The sequence below is a fragment of the Lagopus muta genome, chromosome 15 (assembly GCF_023343835.1).
Source record: "Lagopus muta isolate bLagMut1 chromosome 15, bLagMut1 primary, whole genome shotgun sequence".
NCBI classification, from domain to species: Eukaryota; Metazoa; Chordata; class Aves; order Galliformes; family Phasianidae; genus Lagopus; species Lagopus muta.
In genome coordinates, this window is record NC_064447.1 from 14,978,936 (window position 1) to 15,000,469 (window position 21,534).

A 21,534-nucleotide genomic window follows, 5' to 3' on the forward strand; every position below is an offset into this window, starting at 1 on the left:
CACAAACAGAACAGTTGTGGGTTTTTTTTCCCTTGTGAAAGGATAAGGATTTAAAGTTAATTACAGTTGGCAAACAGAAGTCCTGTGGAATCTTCTGGCAGCCAGGGTTACAGATTCATGGAAATGTGCTAACCACACACCTACTTTCTCATTTCCAGCTGCAGTAGCACAGCCACTTAGAGCACTGGGACAGTATGTGACACTGTGGCCACAGTACCCACATATTCAAGGAAGAAATAATAAAAGACTTTAAATTACTAAACCACGAGAAAGGTGGAACCAAGGAAATCAGTTATAAAACTTTACGAATTGAGTCAAGCTTTCTGACTTTTTCCTCTAAGTCATTAGGTCATCTGTCTGTCTTATATGGCACCTACTGTACAAAACTCTTAAACTCTTACATGACACGTAAAGATCTCGGTCTGTTCAGCTAGCTGATGTGACTGGATTGCACTGCTGTGTATTTTATCAGTAGTATTTTCTGCAGCAAGGACAATCCGTGGAAAAGAGAGAGTTGGAGATGGATTGTCTTTAGTAAGAAGAACATCAAGAACACCTAAAATGATAAAGCCTTGTATTCACAGTCCATGCATACACTTCTGGGAAGAATTCTAGCTTTTCAAAAGGGAGTGCAGAAGCATAGTGTAAGTGATTAGCTATCTGTAATGCCTTTTTCCTATTTTTCTTCTTTTAGTCTCAGCAATCTCTAGTACTCTAGCATGGTGACACTGTCCTGGCACACCCCAGAAAGCATGCTTTCTTAGTCCTACATCGGGACAATTTTGTCATGGATTAGACTGTCTTTAAAAGCATTTCAATGTCAGGCTGGTCCTGACAGACAAATTATGATGTAATTTTCAAGTGCCATACCCTTACTCTACTCTACAGTTTGAAAATTCTCATACAAAACGGCATGTTGAGATCATGGGAGGTAACTTCCCTGGAATCTAATTAAAGTCATCTTTGAATCCTAAGTGGGATTTACATGTATTTATGTATACACATATTATAGAACAATATTTAGTGATCTACTTTTCTGTAGAGCTAGTACAAATAGTAACATCAAGTAACCACGTATATATAAAAAGCATTGAGTATTCAAGAACTTTTCAAGGCAAGGAGTTTTTGATTCTGAAGGATGAGTATACTTGACTTCATTTCAAGGTCATTGAGCATATTCCTATTTCCAATCTTATTGTCAGTGTTGGTGGCAAAAGATCTGAATTGCAGGTTTATAACTCCGTTTATAATGCAGCAGGTTTATAATTCCGTTTTTGTCATAGTGCTTCATCTTGTAGCCTGACAATGTGCAGAACAAAGAAGGAGGTCTTCAGCTCTCCAGGTTGAATTAGTCTGGTTCCTGGCATAAATTATGAATGGCTTACTGGGCTTTTTCTAATCCATCAGATGATTCTATTTAACGTTCTGCAGTAAATCTTTCCAATTAATTAAAATCTATATCCTTTTGAAATTTGCTATTAGAACAGCTGCACGGAAAGAAGGTACTCTCACGCTGGTGTGTTCCATGGCGACAGTGGTGATGCTATGAATGGTGTTATAATAGAAGTTCAGAAGTTACATACGTCTATAAAAGTGTCATTAGAAATGTTTGACAGAAAAAAAGAAAAAAAAGAAAAAAAAGGACAGAAAAAGGGAAACGGAGCATTTTGTTTTTATTCAGATAGAATTGTTATGGAAAAGCTGGATATATATGCTTTGCGGAGTGTGGTCATTGCAACTGCTCCGTTCATTTGAGGGTTGCCTGGCTGCTGAAAGAAAAAAAGGGAGGAAAAAAAAGACAAAGAAACAGATGCACACCTTTAAAGGACTGTGTTTGCATCTTTCAAAAGGAAGCAATGTAAAAGTTCTTTCTGTCCAGAGGCTCCATGGCAAGTGGAACATCTGTTTATTTTCACTGTGAAAACTTCTGATGGCAACGTGGCACCCTGGAGAATAGATCTCTCTCCCCCTGGCAGGGCTTGCATTACCATTGCTGGTACTCTGCCGGTCATAAATGAAAAATGATTGTGAAAGAAACACCACTTTGTTTCCCATTCTTCCTTTTATGCTTTTTGGAACGATACCTCACTTCTGTTGACAATTCGATGGGTTAATGGTTTTCAGTTAAAAAACACAAGGTTGGTTTGGCTCTCCCATACCTCCCTCACAGAGCTCCTCAGAGACTCAGGAACACCTTACCACAGGAGACAATTTATGCACGTACAAAGAATTATTTGTATCCAAAGATTTCTAAGACAACATCAGAAAATTGAGAAAATTCCAGCACAAGCCTCACATTTCTCTTGTTTGTTCCTCACGTTATTGAGGAAATAAACTACTTTATTCAAGGCATGGAATTGAAACAGTTATTTAAAATTCCTGCAAGGGCAAGCAGGCATACTATTTTGTTTGGCTATGACTGAAATAGTCATCATATTACTAAAACAGTGAAGGATTAAATTTTTATTACTTTTTTTAAGTTAACAAAACAGAAGAGATGAACACAAAATGAACTAGTCATATTAAAACCTTTGATTAGCTCTTCCAGGGTGAATTTCCTGATCTACTATGTCTGTATACATATGTGAAGCACACAGGATTAGTGTACAATTATTTTATCACTATGCATGTTTGTCAGTACACTGAAATATGCGAATGGATTTCCTTTGTGTACTTCTGAGCAATTGGGAAATCAACAAGAAAGAAAATCAGAGGTCAGCTTGTGTAGTTCTAATAGTTTTGTTTGTCTTTATGTATTTTTGCGTAAAGGGATGCTCAAAGGAGCTTCAGTGGATTGTTGTAATTGTAGCGTGTTGCAGAGGAGAGCATGGTGTATGGCAAATACCAGTCAGGTCTCGGTTCTGAGACAGCTGGAACTAAATAGGAAAAAGCAACAAAAGTGCAGGATTTGCTAGAAGACAGTTTGCGCCACACACTAAATTTTCATGGCAGAACAGTGTGAGCTAGGTGATTACGAAGCCTTGTGAGGGCAGGGTGAGCCAGCAGCAGTAGGGCCTGGCAGGTAGAGGCAGTACTGACACCAATACAGGAGTGATCCCGGAGCTACTGTTCCCCCCTGAGCCATCACAGTATGACACTCTCTTCTTACATAAGAAAACAATTTGCACAGCTAATGATTCTGTCATGCCGTTAATAGAAGAGCAATAACAAACCTGTGGGTGTGCTACAGATGGAAGGCATACTGCCCCCTCATCATCCTCTATGCCACAAAAAGCTTAGTTCTACTTAACTTTGCAGAAAGAGCTGAAGAAGCATCAGTGGTTCAGAATATGGGAAGGATGACTTTCTTAACATAATATAAACACGGCCTTACACCAAAAGTTTTGCATTCTAGCTTAATTGCTCTCTTAATCTGACCTACTACTGCATAGTTTGTTTTTATAGGCATCACTGGCACCTACTGACTGGGGCACTTGCACCCATATGAAACAGCAGAAGTTCCCATATGAACTGTTGGCCATGCGACACATTTACTTAAGGAGGAGCTCTGGGCAGATATGTAGAAGTTTTGGGAGGAGACATTCCTCCTGTGGCTTGTGTTAACTATTGCCATACATGCCATTGAATAGGACTACTTGCTTTCATCGTACTTCCCCCCAGTATCTTTGCCATTTCTCAGAGTGGCAATTGTCCTGAGCTTTCCAGAATCTATAGGTCACGGGTAAAACAGCATGTTCTCTGCAAATGTTAATGAGTTTACAAACTGCTGAGTATTATAATGATGATCATCTTTCTCTACTGACTACACACGGTTTTGGCACTGCAATCTTTTTAGCTTTTATCTATTCTCAAAGGGCCCAATCTCTAGTTGACTGAAGTCAAGGAAAACAGATGTATCAAGAATAGCAGCTTTCAATCAAGCTAGAGACAGTCAGTGCCCACTACTAAAACCATTCCTACAGTATGTATTTACAGCAATAAGAGCAGGGATTATGCACACGTCCCTCAATCCAACTATGTTAAAAATGCTTTCCATCCTGAAAGTGTGGAGGGTAAAAAAATAAATCCTGAATTAGATCAGTAATATCAGATGCACAAAGGGATCACATGTAGACACTAGAAGGAGGATTGGAAGACAGAAAAAAGATAGACTAGAACAGATCCAGAGAGAGAAAATACTAGAGTCAGATACTGTCTCATGAAAAAGAACACAAATACCACTTGCAGTTGTCTTACATGAAAAGAGCCTTTCTAATTAAGAATTATTTTAAATTGTATTGTTTTACTGAAGTATTAAAAATAGCAATTGAAAAAGATTGCTACTACCTTTGTTGACTCGTAAATCTGTAGCACTTCCCACAGCATTTAGAGCTTGTTATTACAGGCTGACCATAACTAAAGGAAAATCTGGGGAGTCTTTTGTTTACATCCTGGTTTACAGCCTATTTTCTTTAGTCAGAATGTGCTGTGCAGCAGCCTGAAGGAATGCCAGCCATCATGGCTCCTCATGTGTTCCAGGACTACCTGGGGTTGCTATTACGAGAACAACTATGACAACTTTCTGCTCTTGTTGTTCAAGGACTGCAATCTCCGGTGCTCACTTCAGTTCCCAAAAAATATTGTGCAGCCTTTCCTATTATGGGAACTTCTGGTCACTTACACCAAACTCCTGGCCCTCCTCTCACCCCAAGCCTTGCACTTCAGCAGGAATGGGCCTGACATTGTTGTCCATAGTCTGTATAAGGTGTGCTGCCATGAGCTGAACCTTCCCTGGTCTAAGCAACTATGTACCACCAGAAGAACCATGGAGTACTGGCCCACAAAGGAAGATGAACCTCAACTGTGAATCGATCATCAATTTCTTACATTTTGTCAGTCTACACTGTAATGGGCAAATTGTACAAAGCATTGCAGCATACAGGATCACTGCAATGGAAAGGGCTTACCTTCAACCTGCTCGATCATTGGTTCATAGCATGAAGGGGTGGATTTAGTGGAAATGCTAAGTCATGGCCTGAGCCAGTAATAGAGCACCAGGTGGGAAGGCAGGGCCAGCCCAGGGGAGCTCAGGTGCATGCAATGCAATGCACTGAGTGATGAAAGGGTGGAACCAGGATCCACCCATCCCTTCCAGCCCTCATTTAAGGGTTGGCAGTGAAGGCAAGGGGATCTCATTGGAAACTTCTACGTGCTTGAGGCCTACTAAAGGTATGCATCTTTTTCTTCCCTCATTTCTGCATCCATAATTGCTGTATTTGGACTTGTTCTTTTTTTGCTGTAGCCAAGGCTTGTGATACTTTCTATTACTGCTGTACTATCTACCATATTTAAGCATTACAGCTATAATAAATGGCTCCTATCTTGGCCAATATGGAGCTAAAATACATGATCAGAGCAAGATTTACTGTTTGTTGTTGGTGGTTTTTTTCTTGGCATTGGCAATTGTAAATAGTTCTTCAGGAGCTATTTGTAATTGTGGTTGTGTACAGAGGTTTTATCAACGTGGCTTTTGAAATGCATTATTTATGCAAGCAAAAAAAATCACTGGACATCTCAAGTTACTGGTAATAAAACCTGTGCCATACCAAACTACCACATGTTCACTAATTGTCTGTGCTATGCCATGTACATGTGATGTTTGCTATAGATAAGCTAGCAGTATGTGAGAATCATCTTGATTTCTTTTAAAAAATTACCTAGAACTGTATCTTCTATTTCTTGCCTATGACTTATAAATTAGGGTAACTACTGAAAACTGTAAAGCATTAATTTGCTCTCAAGAAACATGCTATTAACCTGTATCAGTTTGTGAATGCTGTTAAAAGATCAAAGTTCTAGAATTATCAGAATAGTTCAGGAAAAACATGGGTGTTGATTAGTCACGGAGATATTCAAGGAATTAACTGATGGAATTTATGTGTGTATATTTGTCTATAGAATCAAAAAGTAAATTGGCTTTACAAGTGTAGTCCTGTCTCTTGTAACTCAGCCTTTACTCTCGCTGCTGAATTTCAGATGTGTAGCTAGCAGAGGGGAGAATCAGGATTTCCTACTGTAGACTTTTGTCTGCTAAGAAATAGATGGAACTGCTAGCTTATTACATGAGGCCCACTGAACACGGAGCAAACAACACTCTCTCTCTTTCACACTCACACTGTGAGTTTCCTCATATTGTTACTTGAGCTATTAGCTTCAGAGAATAGCTTTAGTTGCATTCACATGAAAGCAGAATCTTCAATATACACTGTTTCCATGAGTATTTTCCCTTTTCCTATTAGTACTTAGGGAGTAACAGAACTCTCTAGATTATCAGCATATTTTACAGTTCTGGTTTGTATTAGTGTATGATACCAAAGCAAGTAAAGATAAATGAAATAAGCATTCATCATCCAAAAAAAAAAAAAAAAAAAGTCCCAGAAATACAACACTCCGTACAGGAGGGTCAGTCAGTAGAAACTGCTGGATAAAGTTATAGGACTTCTGCTATAGATCATAGATCTATCTGTAAAACTCATTTACTCATAACTGTGAAGCCAGTTCATAAAGATGCAGCTCTCCTATGTGCTGCATTTTATAGTTTAGAGGTGATGAAAGATGGAAGCTGACCACCGTGAGCATGCTGCTGGTGGATCACAGTCTTGCCCATCTACTTTTCCCTTCTCCCACAGTAAGGGAACTTTGGTACGCCGCTGAGTCTAAATATGTTACACCCTAAATATGTTGTAGCAGTGAGCGAGCTGAGGACGCAGCGGCTCCCATTGTACCTGACAGTTACTCTTCAGCCTATCCCAGAATTCACTCCCCAAAGTAATAATTCTACCCAACATTCAATTTAGCGTTCTAGTGTTTAAGAGACTTGTATTTTCATTCCTTAGGACCAAATGTGTTCATAAATTAAACATTTGCTAATGAATACTCATCTTTGTTTTTAGCAAGCTTGTCTGCTTAAGAGAATAGTTTACTGACACCACTAAGAACACTGGCAGGCTCGTTTCTTTCTAGAATATTTAATGCTCAAAGGATTAGAAATCTAGTGATGGATAAGTTAGGCTGCAGACGTACAAACTAGCCACTGTTGAACTGGTACTATGCCTGTATTTAAACAGGGGACCCAGAAGTGAAAAGCTTTATTTTCCATTTAATAGACGCCTTTTGGTTGTTTCTCTTACTAATGATTTCTGTAGATCCTATATCCATACCAGTAAAAGGAGTTCTTTGTTGCACTTGGTTTTTATGTGACTTTTGAGCTATCGCTGCCGGGTGTACTCATTTATTCAGTATGATTTAATACAGTAGCCTGTCATTGTAGCCTTTTCTGTAAATATTTCAGTACTCTCGTTTAAGTATGATGCATCCTAGAAAGCCATATCTCCCATTCTCTTCCAGAAAGGAGATCCAAATTGGTACTGATCCTTAACTTTTTCAAAGTGTTATTTTGTGGTGCGTGTTTTGTTTTGTTTTTCTTTTGTGGTTTGTTTGTTTGTTTGTTTGTTTTTTTAGTAACTGGGAATTGGAGGGGAAGTGGGAAGCGCTCCTCAGTCAGCAGTTCCCAGCCCAACAGACTGCAAAAGTGTTTGTGACCTCCAGAAACCCTTAAGGTTTTGATCAGCATTTCCTTATCCCTAGTGCTCTGTTCTTGCTGTTTTAAATTACATTTCAGTGTACCTAGAGTAGGTAATAATGTTAGCACAAGTGATATAATAGATTGTTAAAAGCATCCTTGGGTTATTAGATGGGAATATGTTGATTATATAAACAATGGTAGTGTTTATTGTATTATATTTCTGAAATTGTTATAGTATTACACTGATACAAATTATACTATCCCATCTCAAACATATTTATCTAAAACACAGTGGATTCAATTCAAAGACTGTCAAGGACAGTGAAAGACAATACCTGATTTTCAGTGCTTCTGAATCAGTATGCTACTGTGGATTACATGTTATCTGCATTAATTCCTAAGATAAGAAGTACAAATTTCGTGACCTTTCTGTTCCTGTAGCTCCAATCACTTCCATAATTATAAAATACTGTAAGTAACAGGCAAAAGATGCTGCTGCTGCTGAAATACGTTTGCCTGTTTCAGAATATGTAATGAGAAGTTAGTTCAGGGAATTTTATGATACTAACATGATAGTGCATAATATTAGAAAATGTATCTCTCAGAAGGCACTTCTTGTTACTAGATTTATATGAAGATATATAAACAAATGGACAAAATCATTCTGAAGTGATGCTCAGAAGGGATAGGAAAATGAAGGTTGCTTAAGCAGCTGAGGAAAAAATGAACTGAATTACTCTCAAGTTATGCTTCTGACTCCATGTCATTGGAGCACTGAGAATATTGTGTATAAGAACATTATGTTGAATACTGTGGCATCTTATGTGCACTTTGTACATTAAGGGCCTAAACTCAGGAAATTTGAATAGGGACTGAAGAGAAACATCAAATTTGATTATAGACTATATACAGACATTCATTGTTAAAGAATGTACGAAAACACAATTATCTGTTTTTTTAAAAATGTGGTATTCTTACCAGATAGCACAACTTCAAGATTTTAAAACTGCTTAACAATTTTTTTAGCTATTGTGGGTGCTGAAATGGAGAAAAATGCATGCTGTCTTTTCCCATATTGTCTTTATGGATCCTTATCTTTTTAACAGCAAGTTACTTTTTCCCATGCTTTTTTTTTTTTCTTTCTTTTTTTTTTTTTTAAAAGTCTTTTCACGATTTTATTTTATTTCTTAATTAATGGTTACCTTTAAATAACTGTTGGGTGCTTTTTTTTTTTTTTTTTTTTTTTTTTTTTTTTTCCTTGAAGTTACAGAGCATGACATAAATTCACTAGTTTAGTGATCACTTCCAAAAGCTAATGTCAAGTATTTGGTATTTCATTTCATCTCTTCTGGCAGAATTTTTCAAAAATACTTGCCTTGTCACTAACTGTGGCATATCTTCATTACTACTGTCAGGCACAGAAAAGCAGAATCACAAACATGCAAGAAAAGCTTTGCTAGGAGAAAATTAGATCAAGTGAAAGAGACTGAGCTGGAACAATGATGTCATTCTTTAGATACAGGGTGGAGAGAAAGTTTTTTTTTTTTTAGTTGTTTGTTTTGTTTGTTTGTTTTGCCTGGCCTGCTTTTGAATCACTCTTGAATAAAGCATTGAATTGTTACTACAATTGTAAAATGAGCGGATTTTTCAGGCTCATTTTTGTTTTATTCTCTTTTGATATTACTTATCTGTGGCTTAAAAAGAAAATTAGAATATGGTTGTTGTCCAAACACTTAAATAAATACAATTGTTATAAAAAGAAATGGTTGGTCCAAGGTAGAATTCCCCAAGAAATGAAAGGCTGTGCTGCTGGTTTGCACTCTGCTCTGAAGGTTTTGTGAGCTATGTAGGTACACGTTGCCTAGTTGAATCCTTTTCCCCAAAAAACTAGTCTCTTCAGCACTTTCAATTGAACTCAGCCCGTGTGCTTTCTGACATCTTCCTTGTAAAATGCATCTCTTCATCACCTGTAAGCTGTCACCATCTTTTATACAGATGAGGTGTCGGGAACTATTTCAAAGCAAGAGAAAATGTGTGCCCATTTCAACCCCACATACTAAGAAAGAATGCACTGCTATCTTAAAAGAAAGCTGGTGAGAATAACAGGAGCTGCAACTGCTATGAAATCTGCAAGACAGAAAGCAACCTGGATACCACTTGCAGTTTTCTCACGCAGGTCATATCTAGTGAAATCTGTGGCTGCAAGTGAAAATATTCTAACGGGATTCTTCAGATGATAGAGTATTGATCATGACACAGTGGCTGCCAGAATTCAGGCACATCTGATTTCAGAGTATGACATGCATATGTTCTAGTTTTAATTTACTTGGGTGAAAAATACGACAAAATTATTTCTCTCGTGTTAATTCCTTCAAAATTGTTAAGGGCTGTCAGTAATTATCTAAGAAAAATGTTCCCAAAGTTACTAGTTCACCAACTTTCAGGGTGCATTGATCTCAAACTCTGTAGTCTACAGATCTGCAATGAAAGTAAATGTTCTAAATACAGAGATACAGACAGAAAAATATGCAATTAGGACTTCTGTCTGTAATCGTGCTCGTCAGCTGAACACATCTGATTTTTCCATCCTTGAAACTGTGCAGTATCATCTTCCCCAAGAGCACTGCCAGCCATAGAGAAGGGTTAATGCTGCTTTTGAACTGCATTAACTATTGTCTGGATTTTTCACTTGGAAGCTTCAGCATACTCGGCATTAAGGTCAAAACAAAAATAATTGGCAATTAATACATCTGCCAAGTTTTGAGCCTGGGTTTACTGTAAGTTCCTTGGATACATCTCCAGTCCCTTCAAACTTTCTTATAAAATTAATTTAGAGCCTACAAAGTGTGCATCATTCTGATAGAAAATTGATCAGTGAGGCATGGGCTGTGCCATAGATCCTTCTATACTTGTTTTTTTGTTTTTTGTTTTTTGTTTTTTTTGTTTGGTTGGTTGGTATTCCCAACTGTCGATGACTGGATCTCTCTTTTTGACTGTTGCAGGCTCTCAGAGCAGCATCTCAATACTTACTTGATTTATGAAGCCAAATTTCATGCTAGCAATGACCTGCAGCATTTTACTGCTCTCAGTAAATAACTCTAGTTTTATTTCTCTTAAAAGAGAACACAGCTAATGCCACTTCTTGTCTATCTGGTACTCCCTGTAGTAACTTTTAACCTATTTGCCCCAACTCTGTAGTTGTTTGTTTTTCTGCTATTTGCTGATTGATCACTATATAAGAACAGATAGTTATGTAGAAAGCCAGAGCATATTACTCTTTGTCCAGGTAAAATCAAGAAACGCCAGGGGAACCTGAGGTACTGCTTATCAGTTATTAAGATGAAGAGGTGCTAGTGTGCAGTCTTGTAGACTACATGAGAGATGTTTTTTTCTTTTTTTCTTTTTTTTTTTAAAAAAAAAAAGGAAGGGGGAGGGATGAACACTAGTGTTGTTCCAGGGAACAGTTCCAGCAAAACAGAACACTAATTCACAGAGAGCAGGTTTTCACAGACCACTTTTTTTTTTTTTTAAGAAAGAAAAAAAGTTTGAGCAATTCTGATCATTACAAAATCTGAATGAAAAAGATTTCTGTGCATGGAACAGATAGTTTATCACCAGATTCCAGCATAGCTCTAACTGCATTTCTCTGATTACAGGGTTGATCTTCATCTATGTCACTATATTTGCAGAAACGGAGATAAGGTGTCACATAGGAAGTAAGGTGTAGCTTCCAAATATTTCTAGCCAGATTTTCTTAAGTAAATGTCAATGGCTTTAAAATGCCACACAGTGCAAGGTCATCATGTTATAAAGGGTGTCATTTATGTGCACTTAAAAAGAGTCCTTCAGCATTGTTTTTTCCTATTATAAATTGCTTACCCAGAGAGGAAATAGAGCTAATCCATTTGCACACAGTTATTTATACCCCTCTATAAGACATAGAGTCACAGCTGGAAAAAGAATTGGCATTATGCAACTTCTGGGTGGGTGCGCTAAATTATTAATATAAGGAACAAGTCAGGGAAAGAGCATCCTAATAAAAAAAAAAAAGATAAATTTTATATACATCTTCTATAATATATCTGCTAAAATGTGAACATCTGCAGAGAAGCACAGTTTAAATTTAAATATTCAAGATTCCAAAGTTTCTGGTAATTGTTACTGTTTTTGCTAGAAGCACTATCCAAGCTCGGCCCCTGGATTCTGCCATCACAATCACAGCTTGGGATGACTAGGAATAACAAGCTGGACACAGAAGTGAGATTTTAGTTCTGCGCTTTAATGTGCAAACTTGTGGACTCAAGGTAATCCCTGAACAGATACTAGAGAGTAAGGAGATACCTACATGAGTTCTGCTCATTACAGCTCTTAAAGAAATCTTTATTTTAATTAAGCATCTATGAATAAGCCTCCTGCTAATGTTTTACCCTACAGATTGTAAGCTGACTTATTTTTCTGATTTTTCTATGGATCTTTTCCATAGAAGAGATCTTGCTCTTCTGCTAAGAGCAAGATCTTAATAATTAAAGATTTATTTTTGAGAGAAATTTTACCTCTTTTCCTAAGTGCTTTGATACACAGCAAGGACAAAAAGCAAGAACAAAAGAAAAGTAATTCTAAAGGGATGGGAAAGAAGTAATGAATTATAAATGCAAATGATGTTGCTTAAAAATCCTTATAGGAGTTAGTTTAAGTATTTAATGGCAATTCAGCTACAGAGCTATGACTATAAACTTGAAACTGTTCTAATTGAATTGGGAGAGAGGTTTCGCCATGAAAAACATGAGTTATGATAAATACAAAATCTGTATGAAGGTAGTTATCTGATGAGGTAGAGCAGAGCTCTTCAGGAAGCAGTGCCATTCGTGATCCTCAGCCCTGTCCCCAGCAGGAACTGCTTTGCATCTAACACAGCTTTTGTCCCTTTACAACCTTCAGGGGTATAAAAGAAAGAGCCAGGTACGCAAATTATGAGTGTCTTCCCCAGTTTAGCTCCTGGTTGATGCTGAAAGTAATGATGTTTCCTTCTGCTCTTGATTAAAATTACTGTCAGTAGTCCTCATTCCTTTTAATGGGAGAATATTCAAGAACTCATCTTCATTTGCTGCAGAGTCGAGAACCACATTGTTTTACACAGACCAAACCTTGCTGGCCATTGAGTCTGCTTTTGGCCAATGGTCCTTCCCAAACATGGACTTGTTTCCTCCATGAGAGGAGAGGCCTGAATGAAACAATTCCCCACTGTGCACAGGTCTCTGCTTCTACAGTGCCCAGAGAAATTTCAGAACATCTGCAGTAAGTGAAAGCTGCCACCTGCAGTCCTAAATTGTGCCAAGGCTCAGGCACTGAGATTTCACTATATGCAGAAAGCCTTCAGGCCTGGATTGCATCCTGGAGATGGCAGAGGCTGTTCAGATGCAGCAGCTCTGCTGCTGAAGGGTAGGAGCATGGGGGAAAAAGAAGCAGAAATGGCTGGCTCTGTTGTTATCTGTGCCAAGGGCATGGCCATTTTCCTTATCTGCAGCCTCCCAGCCTCTTCTGAGTTGGAAGGTGCATCTACCTGGAAACCACTTCCAGCCTCCTGGTTTCCCTGGATGCTTTCCTGGTTTCCACTGCTTGCTCTGCCCAGCCTTCACTACTCTTTGCAATGAACACACATTTTTGCTCCTCGATCACTGAATCCTCTAAGCTGTATGAAAGTTTTTTTGGTCACAAGATACAAGAAAAATACCCTGTGTCCCTTTATATCTTGTATTCTGGATTAATAACAAAACTCTGATTCTCCTCAGTAAGATAGGTATGAAGCCCAAAGTGAGTTGTAATGCCCCTGGGAGAAGGCTGTGCTTGACCCATCTCTGACCTGTGTCCATGAGCTTGCAGTAATTCATGGCTGAAGTAGCTCATCCTCAGTGCCCTGTTGTTAAGACAAAATGCTAATAGAGACACTTGAAATATTTTTCTGTACTGTGGTATTTTCAAATTTTGTCCAGAATGGTCAACCATATGCTTTCTAACCCAGTGGAAATTAACATCATCAAATACTACTTGTTCCTAAGGAAACTCAGCTTGTTACAGGTAACAGAAGAAGCAGCAATAAGAAATGCACGAAGAACACTTTAAGAAAAAAACAGTAAAGCAGTTCAAAAGTGACCACTCTGTAAGAGTGGAATGGGCTGCCCAGGGAGGTGGTGGATTCACTGACCCTGGAGGTGTTCAAGGAACTTTTGGACGTTGTGTTGATGGATGTGGTTTAGTGAGAACTATTGGTGATAGGTGGATGGTTGGACTGGATGATCTTGTAGGTCTTTTCCAACCTTGGTGTTTCAGTGATTGTGATAGGGGATAAACAGGGTAAGCCTTGAAAGAGCAACTGGCTACACAGAGAAGGCTGGTATGTTTTTTGTTTTTTGTTTTTTGTTTTTTTTTTTTAATTCCCTAGCTATTGCTGTGGAGTACAAAAGCCAAAATAACATAGTTAACAGCAAACTCTTCAGGATATAATGTATCTGCATTTGAGGAACTTGATTGTGGATGCTTCCAGGTAAACAAATTGCTAATCCTAATGAGGTATACAGATTTTGCTGTGCACCTGCTCTCTCCTTTGTGCTCACGTGTGCATAAATAGCTGTATGTTGAACATGCATTTCCTTTCCTTGGTAAGGATTAGCTGGTAAAACATAACTGGGTTATTTTGGACTATATTACAAATTCATTGTGAATGCAGAAGTATAGTTATAACCCTAAACTGTGCATGTGGACATATGTTTCTTAGATGTATCAGTTACAAACAAAAGTATGTTAATGAAAAGTTCTTAAAAGCTATTCAAATGTGTTGACTAAAAACTGAAGATGACAATTGTTTGTATATAAAATAAAAAACTAGAACACGCCCTGTAATAATCTGTGAGTGATTATAATGCAGTTTTATGTGATGGTACTAGAGATTTTTTTCAACTATTGTTCCTATTATCAAATCAACAGCAATGCAATTTCTTAAGCACTCAGTTCCCTTAGCTGACTTCAGTCTTTTTACTGTTAGATAAAGTCAATGTGCATATTTCAAATAAAACTATGATATAAAGTATAGAACATGGAACGAAGCTTCTAAAAATAGTTTGATTGAAACTATAGATTGAAATTTGTGCCAATGTTCACTGAATACCACAATCACCTTGTAATACTGGAATGTGTGTTCATAAGCTCTTTAATGTATGCTGTCCGTCTCTACTTTATTTTGTAACTACTGTACTGATTGTGGTTGGCAAAGTTGGTGTGCCTGCATTAAAAAATGAAGAGAAGTTATCTGACAACAGCATTTCAAAATTGAAAATACAGTGTTAAAGTTTAGAACATTCATAAAAGTGTCTGTTTAACTGTGGATAAATCAGTTTAGAATAGTGTATGCTTGCCCCTAATGCATAGATATGAATCCATTGATACATAGGTGTCTGTTTTTATGATTTTTGTTATAAATCTAAGATTTTTGACACAAAACATGAGGCTGGGAGCTAGGAGATTTAGAAAGATGATCCAGTAAGCCAGCAGTTAGAAAACAATATTGTTTCGGCACAGAAAAGGCAGTGCAGTTTGTCTGTGTGATGTTGGCAAACTGACCGTGAAAGCAAAAGGTGCTTTTAATTTGTTTTTTGTTTGTTTGTTTGTTAGTTTTTTGGCTGTTGATGATGTTGTTGTTGTTTTCCAAACATGAATCCTATTACTCTGGCATTCTTTACTGTATCAGTTTTTAAATCAAGATTTCCTGCAAGAAAGATTACAACAGATATGAAGCGCTGATGATGGACCTTGCTGATGGCTAAGATGAAAAATGGGAATATTTTGCACTGGAAATTATGCAGTGTTGAGAATAGTATTATTCAACTAACCTTTCCAAGAACAAAATACCATTTTAGATACTAAATTGATGTTATGTGAATTGTACTTCACTAACAACACTTAACAAATAAGACTTACGTGGCAAGGCACCAAAACAGTGCATGATGCTTATTCTTCCTAACGATTGCCTTTGTTTTCAGATGAGTGTTGGCTTATCAATACTTAATAACAGTTTCCTGGGGAACCAAACCCTTATTAAATACTTATGATGACGGTACAGAAGTAAAAGCGGATTCAAGAGAAACTTAAGAGAAGCATAACTATTTTCCAAAGTCGAACTATTTAAATAGTGAACTTTTCGTCTGCTAGATGTAAAATACATCTCTGTGCCATTGGGCAGCATTTCAAAGTACTCGAATCTGCACCTGATTACATCAAAATAAGTGTCATCATTCATAAGCACTTTTCAAGTTTGCTGTTGTGTGACTCAGAACTAACTAGGTAATAGTCTGTTACTGCGGTACTCTTCTATTCTTGTGAATCTATGACTGTTTTTGGTTTATAAATTAATTGTTCAATATTTTAAAATTCATTATAAAATATTTCATAATTTGATAACCATGTTAATTACTGCCACTGAAGGATGTCAGTGATTAACTGTATTTCTCCCAAATACGTATTACTGTGATGAATGCTTTAATTTAGATAAGTTTGACATATTGTAATAAAAAGCTCACTAAACCTAAATTGTAGGATGCAAGACAGTAATGTAATCTAATTAATCTTACTGCACAATAAATGAAGACAGGAAAAACTTCATTGTTGAGTCCTAATAGAAATGGTTAATTGAACAAAGCTTATGAACCTACTGTTGTTCAAAACATATCTCATTGACTAAAACAGCAGAAAGGGTACACAACATTCGTATTGTTTTTTTTCCAATGAAATCATATTAACCAAGAAATATTTATAGAATAAGGAAGAAAGCCAGTGAAATTCTGCAGTAACTTCAAGTTCAAAGTTGTATTGGATCCAGTTGCACTGGAACAGGCTGCCCAGGGAGGTGGGGGAGTCTCCTTCTCTGGAGATGTTCAAGACCTGCCTGGATGCCGACCTGTGCTACCTGCTGTAGGAACTGCTTTGGCAGGGGGTTGGACTCGATGAGCTCTGGAGGTCCCTTCCAACCCCTACAATTCTGTGATTCTGTGATTAGAGACCCAGCATACTCAGTCCTTGTTCATGCCAACAGTTGTGTTTACCTGCCTAAGCTTATTTTTTCATTTCTAGATTAAGCCAACAAGATGATCCCAAAAGCAAGGAACTAGTCATGTTCTGACATATGTACCTAGGTGAAGACAGATGTAGCTGTAAATGAAAAACTATTGTGTGTAGTATATATTAACAACTTCAAAATTATCCTTTTTTCCTAATGAATTAAAGAAAAGTACCACAGTCACTGCTTAATGAGATACTTCATTTTTCTTCATGTTTTATCTTTACTAAATAAACTCAGAAGCTCTCACTATCAGGTTGGATATTAAAGGAATTTAATTACTCTTTGGTGTTACAAGAAGGTTCTCAAAAATCAGCATCATGAATCTGAATTAAAATCTGAATGTAAATTACCAACATTTTAATATTAATAATTATGAAGCTAAACAACCATTCAAAACAGACTAAACATCACTGCCATTAACAGTGAGTGAGTGGGTTGAAAAAGGAATGAATCTAAATATGCATTTCTATGGAAAGTTCTATGGGAAATTGTGTTTCCAGCATGGGAGGTTTGAAGTTGTAATACTTATCACCGTCGCTGTAGTATTGTTAATTTTTAAAAATCTATTAAAAAATAACAAATTCTATCATCAATTTGCTAATGCTTTGAAGTTCTACTGGATACTATAATATCAGTTGATGTCAGTATCCAGAATTTAATTTCAAGTTGTTTTAAAAGTGGTCTCAAGATGGTTGTGCTTTTTTTAACCTCAACCGGAAACTGTTTAAAAAATATATGTATATATTTACTTTTTTTTTTTTTTTTTTACATGGGTTATGGTGATGCCGCGCCATTTTTCTTAGATTATTACTTTTGTAAAGTATGTAATTTAAAAGTCAAATTTTTCCTTGTCCAAAATGTAACACTAAGTAGTCTTCTTCCAGGGCTAATCTGAGCCTACTAGCTTTTAGGTCAGCAACTATCTATAAAGTATAACTTTTTTTTTTAACAGTGTTAAGGTGCTTCCTGGGTAGGTTATGAATTGGTAAAATTAATTTTTGCATACTAGTGAAAACTAAGGCTTCAGATGGAAACAAATTCCTCATGCTTATTGACTACAGTTCCTCTCCTTTCCCACAGCATTGTGGTTTCTTGTGAACTAAGTATACTGTCCAATTAATGGCCGTTTTATTCTACCTCATTCTTTACTGTCTCAGAACACTCCATCAGCAGTACTTCTTCACTGCTCTTTTGGTCACAGTACTTTAGCTGGAAACTTGGTGCTCTCCATCTCTTTGCTCATAAGACATGGCTGGAGCCTTGTCTCTAGAGGTCAGCTTTTCTACCTGTGCTTTGTCCTTCTGAGTGAGGAGGTAACAGTCAATTAACACTTACGTAGAATTAGTCCAGTTCCTTTGGGCTGGACCTGTGTATATAATCAGGTCTAAAAAAGCATTTTACTGTAATCCAGCAACCTAGATAGCAATGAGGCAAAGCATGAAGTTATTTGCTCAGTCCTTTGCGTTTTGCATCCGTTATTGGAGCAATGTTTTCAATACTGTTTTGAAGCCCCTATCAACAGAAGTCTGTTATTACGTAACACCTGCACATTGTCTGCTGCTTCATAACTAGGCAAGTAAGTAAATTAGTTTGTATTTTATGTACTCCAAAAGCTTTGCATTTCAAAGACAGTGGTTCACCAGTTTGTCAGTAAGGCTGGATGCTTATTTCCAGGGAGCAAAAGCAGGAATTATGCCTAGACAATGCAGTACTGAACCATAAACTTGTCCATATCAGATTATGTTTAAATTTTTAGTTTTGCCAAAGAGCACTGCATTAAACAACAAAAAAAGTATATTCACAAAGGGTGAAAAAGACTGGGGGGAAAAAAAACTCTAGCAAATTCTGACTGCATTTTCACAGTGTCAAATTAGTGACAGTTTCACAGGAAAACAGATTGAGCTTCATGTTATAGCCATGGGAGATGCACAGGAACACGTGATACAAAATGTTATTCCAGTATGTGAGAACTTTGGTAAACACTCTCCTCTTTATATTCTAACTGTCCAGTGCAAACAAAGAAACAAAAAATAGAATAAAATTATCTTATCATCAGGCATCAGTTATAGAAACATCTTAGCTTTGTTTTCAGCATTAGCATTTGTAATGAGCATTCGTCCAGAACAACTGACAACCAAATACAGCAGCAAACACAGTATTCCCTTGCATATATTTAAGACAAGGAAAAGTTGTTTTAATCGTGCATGCAGCAAATCCTGGACTAGTATTAAAATGGGCTATTTTGATATAGTGCAACACTTTGTGTTAAATTCAAAAAGAAGAAATAACCCATATATGTCAAGCTGACTAAAAGCTAGCATTTCGCCTTGAAAGTTTCACCTTAGTCTCGAACTGACTTCCCTTTAAAGTCAGCTCAATCTCTGGATTCTGCATGAATGCTTTAAATACCTTAGTGCAAGGTGGTAGAAACTGAGCTTTTTCTGCTCATTAGGAAAAGTGATTGTGGACAATTCCAACGTAAGTGCTGCTTTCTGCCATCATAAAATATGAATCAGAAATAATACCAGCAATCATCTTCCAGAAAAAAGCATGTAGCTAGAAAGGCTCCTAAATCCCGATGCGGTGGTTTTATAATCCCAAGTTTAATAAATTGCTGACCTCTAACACAGTGAGTAGGAAAAAAAAATCTTGAATGCTGTTGCTCTGTTAAGATCTGTGAAAGTTAAATAGAGATGAAGAAAATCTCAAATTCGGTAGAAATATTTGCTTTTGGTTTCATTTTTAATATAACTCACAAATGCCTTTTTTTTTTTTTTTTAATTGTATTTAATATGTGGTAATTCTAGGTAGAGAACTGCTGCTTGTTTACAAAGCACTGTTCCATTCTAAGGTGTTCAAGTGATGTAAAATAATGGAAGAGTAATCCTAAATAAAGTACATTTTCAGGAAAAAATTATGGCAACTAACAACCACTAAGGACAAAGCAGCCTTCACTAATAAATGTTGAGGTTGTCTGGATTTACCTGGGCACAGAAAAGAAAGTCTGTTTTTCCAGGACGCCCAGTATGGCTTTTCTGAGTTCCAGAAAACTCAAACTGTACTTGCTTAGACTGCAAGGTGCCGAAAATAAATTTTACTTTGGCCTTCCATTGTGCTATTGCTTTTGGCAAATAGCTGTTCTTATAAACCTTTGTTCTCTGGTGATAAACAGTCCAAAGACAAAAACACACTCATTTTCAGTGTCAGAGATCAAGGAAGGTTTGTCATTTTGACATAGCATCCCTTTGCAGGGGGTGAAGAGACACCTCCAGAGTGGGTTGGCAGCACCAGCAAGATGTTTTTTCAGGAGGGCAGTAGAGAAAATGAATATTTAAATTAGAACATTATTAAAATGTTGGGCCTTCAGCATTTTGTCAATATTTTGAAAGATGCAATATGGAAATGGTACATACTGCCTAGGAGATTATCCTGCCCTCTTCATATCTACAGACCAATGTGAAAAGTACATTAGTATCAAATTTTCATGTTTCATTTTGAGATAGCTAGTAGGTAGAAAGTGGTAACTTAGCAAAGAGAACTTAAAATATATATACCAAAGTGTCTGATGCTGTAAGTTTGTAGTACTTCATTTTCTCTGTGTAAGTAAAGATCTGGAATAGAAGTTCAGTGAAAGCTGTACTTGAGCTTTGCTAATTTACTTCTAAAAATACCCCACGAAGTCACTTTTCCAGCACTAGAATAGGTAATGCTGAACTGAGAAAGTTTCTGTAAGTAATACCTGCATTCTTACAGTGTCTCAGAACTCCGCTGTAGAATTTCAAATTGCTAAGATATTGGGCTTAGGAAACATTTCTAAATAATTCTTCTTTCTAAAGCCTTTTCCAGCACTGTGATGCATGTGCACTCAGCACACTTTCATCACGTTTGATGTACAGACCAATTCAACAAGTTCATGTTTTTGATGAATCTATCAGGCAACGTAGTGGCAAAAAAAAAAAAAAAAAAAAAAAAACAACACCAAAGCTACAAAGCAAATGTATGCAACATTAATTAAAGAATGCCAAAAAATTGACTGACTTAATCCATAAATTTGACTAAAGACTGAAGCAGCTGCTATCTTTACTGCTTTTTTTTTTCCCCCCCAAGGTTTCCATACATAGCAGAAATGCCTGAGCTGCATCTGAAGCAGTCCTGAGACTGGCTCCTTTTCATCACCTAGGGGTGTTAAGATTGTTCCAACATACCAGTAGGAATTCTAAGTGGTAAACTGCAGTGAAGCAAGATCTTCATATATAATGTGTGCTAGAGGGACACATTCTGGTATCGATGTGGTACGTAAGTCAAGCTCCTAAGGTATCATTACACTTATCTTCTTTGGTGTTGTAATTATGTCCATCTTAGTGGAAAGACACGTGCAACGGTTTATAGAACAAAGGCTTCAATCTTAATTAAAAACAGAATAACTTAGAGTTTAAAGACTCACTGTAGTATGCCATATATTGTAGTATAGAAATTCTTAAGCAAAACATCAGTATGAAGATTACAAAATTCCAGATGCAGTCAATGTAGTAGGAATCTATTAATTTTCTGGCTCTCTTCATTAACTGATATTCTAAATATACATTTCATATATGACAGAAACTAAGGGTTGTAACCTGACCATTAGCATTTGGCATCTTCCTGCTTGAAAGCACAGTCACTGGAAGGATCAGAAGAGATTGGCAAAGAACTAATACACAGAGCAAAGAGAGAGAGTAAGAGAGCATATCTTCCTCAAACCACAGGAGCAAAAAGCAGTTAGAGTACCTTTGATTGGGAGAGAAGCATAAGTTCCTCATAAGAAACTGTGCTTCTATGCAATTAAGAGATGTAATGCTGCAGTATGTATTTTCCCCTTCAGTGGTGTAGAGCTGCACATGCCCAGGAAGTACTTCGCTGT

General features: G+C 37.0%; 1 protein-coding gene and 1 long non-coding RNA gene across 6 annotated transcripts in view; one reads left to right on the top strand and one right to left on the bottom strand.

The window, feature by feature from the left end:
- The window catches only part of LOC125700968 (uncharacterized), a 192,548-nt gene extending 183,869 nt beyond the window's left edge, over positions 1-8,679 (top strand). For both annotated transcript variants that reach the window (XR_007380115.1, XR_007380116.1), the window contains one exon: positions 1-8,679. This exon is cut by the window's left edge. This is a non-coding gene — a long non-coding RNA (uncharacterized LOC125700968).
- SHISA9 (shisa family member 9) overlaps positions 1-21,534 on the bottom strand; it is a 160,980-nt gene that overhangs the window by 127,483 nt on the left and 11,963 nt on the right. The gene's annotated exons all lie outside the window — the stretch shown is intronic.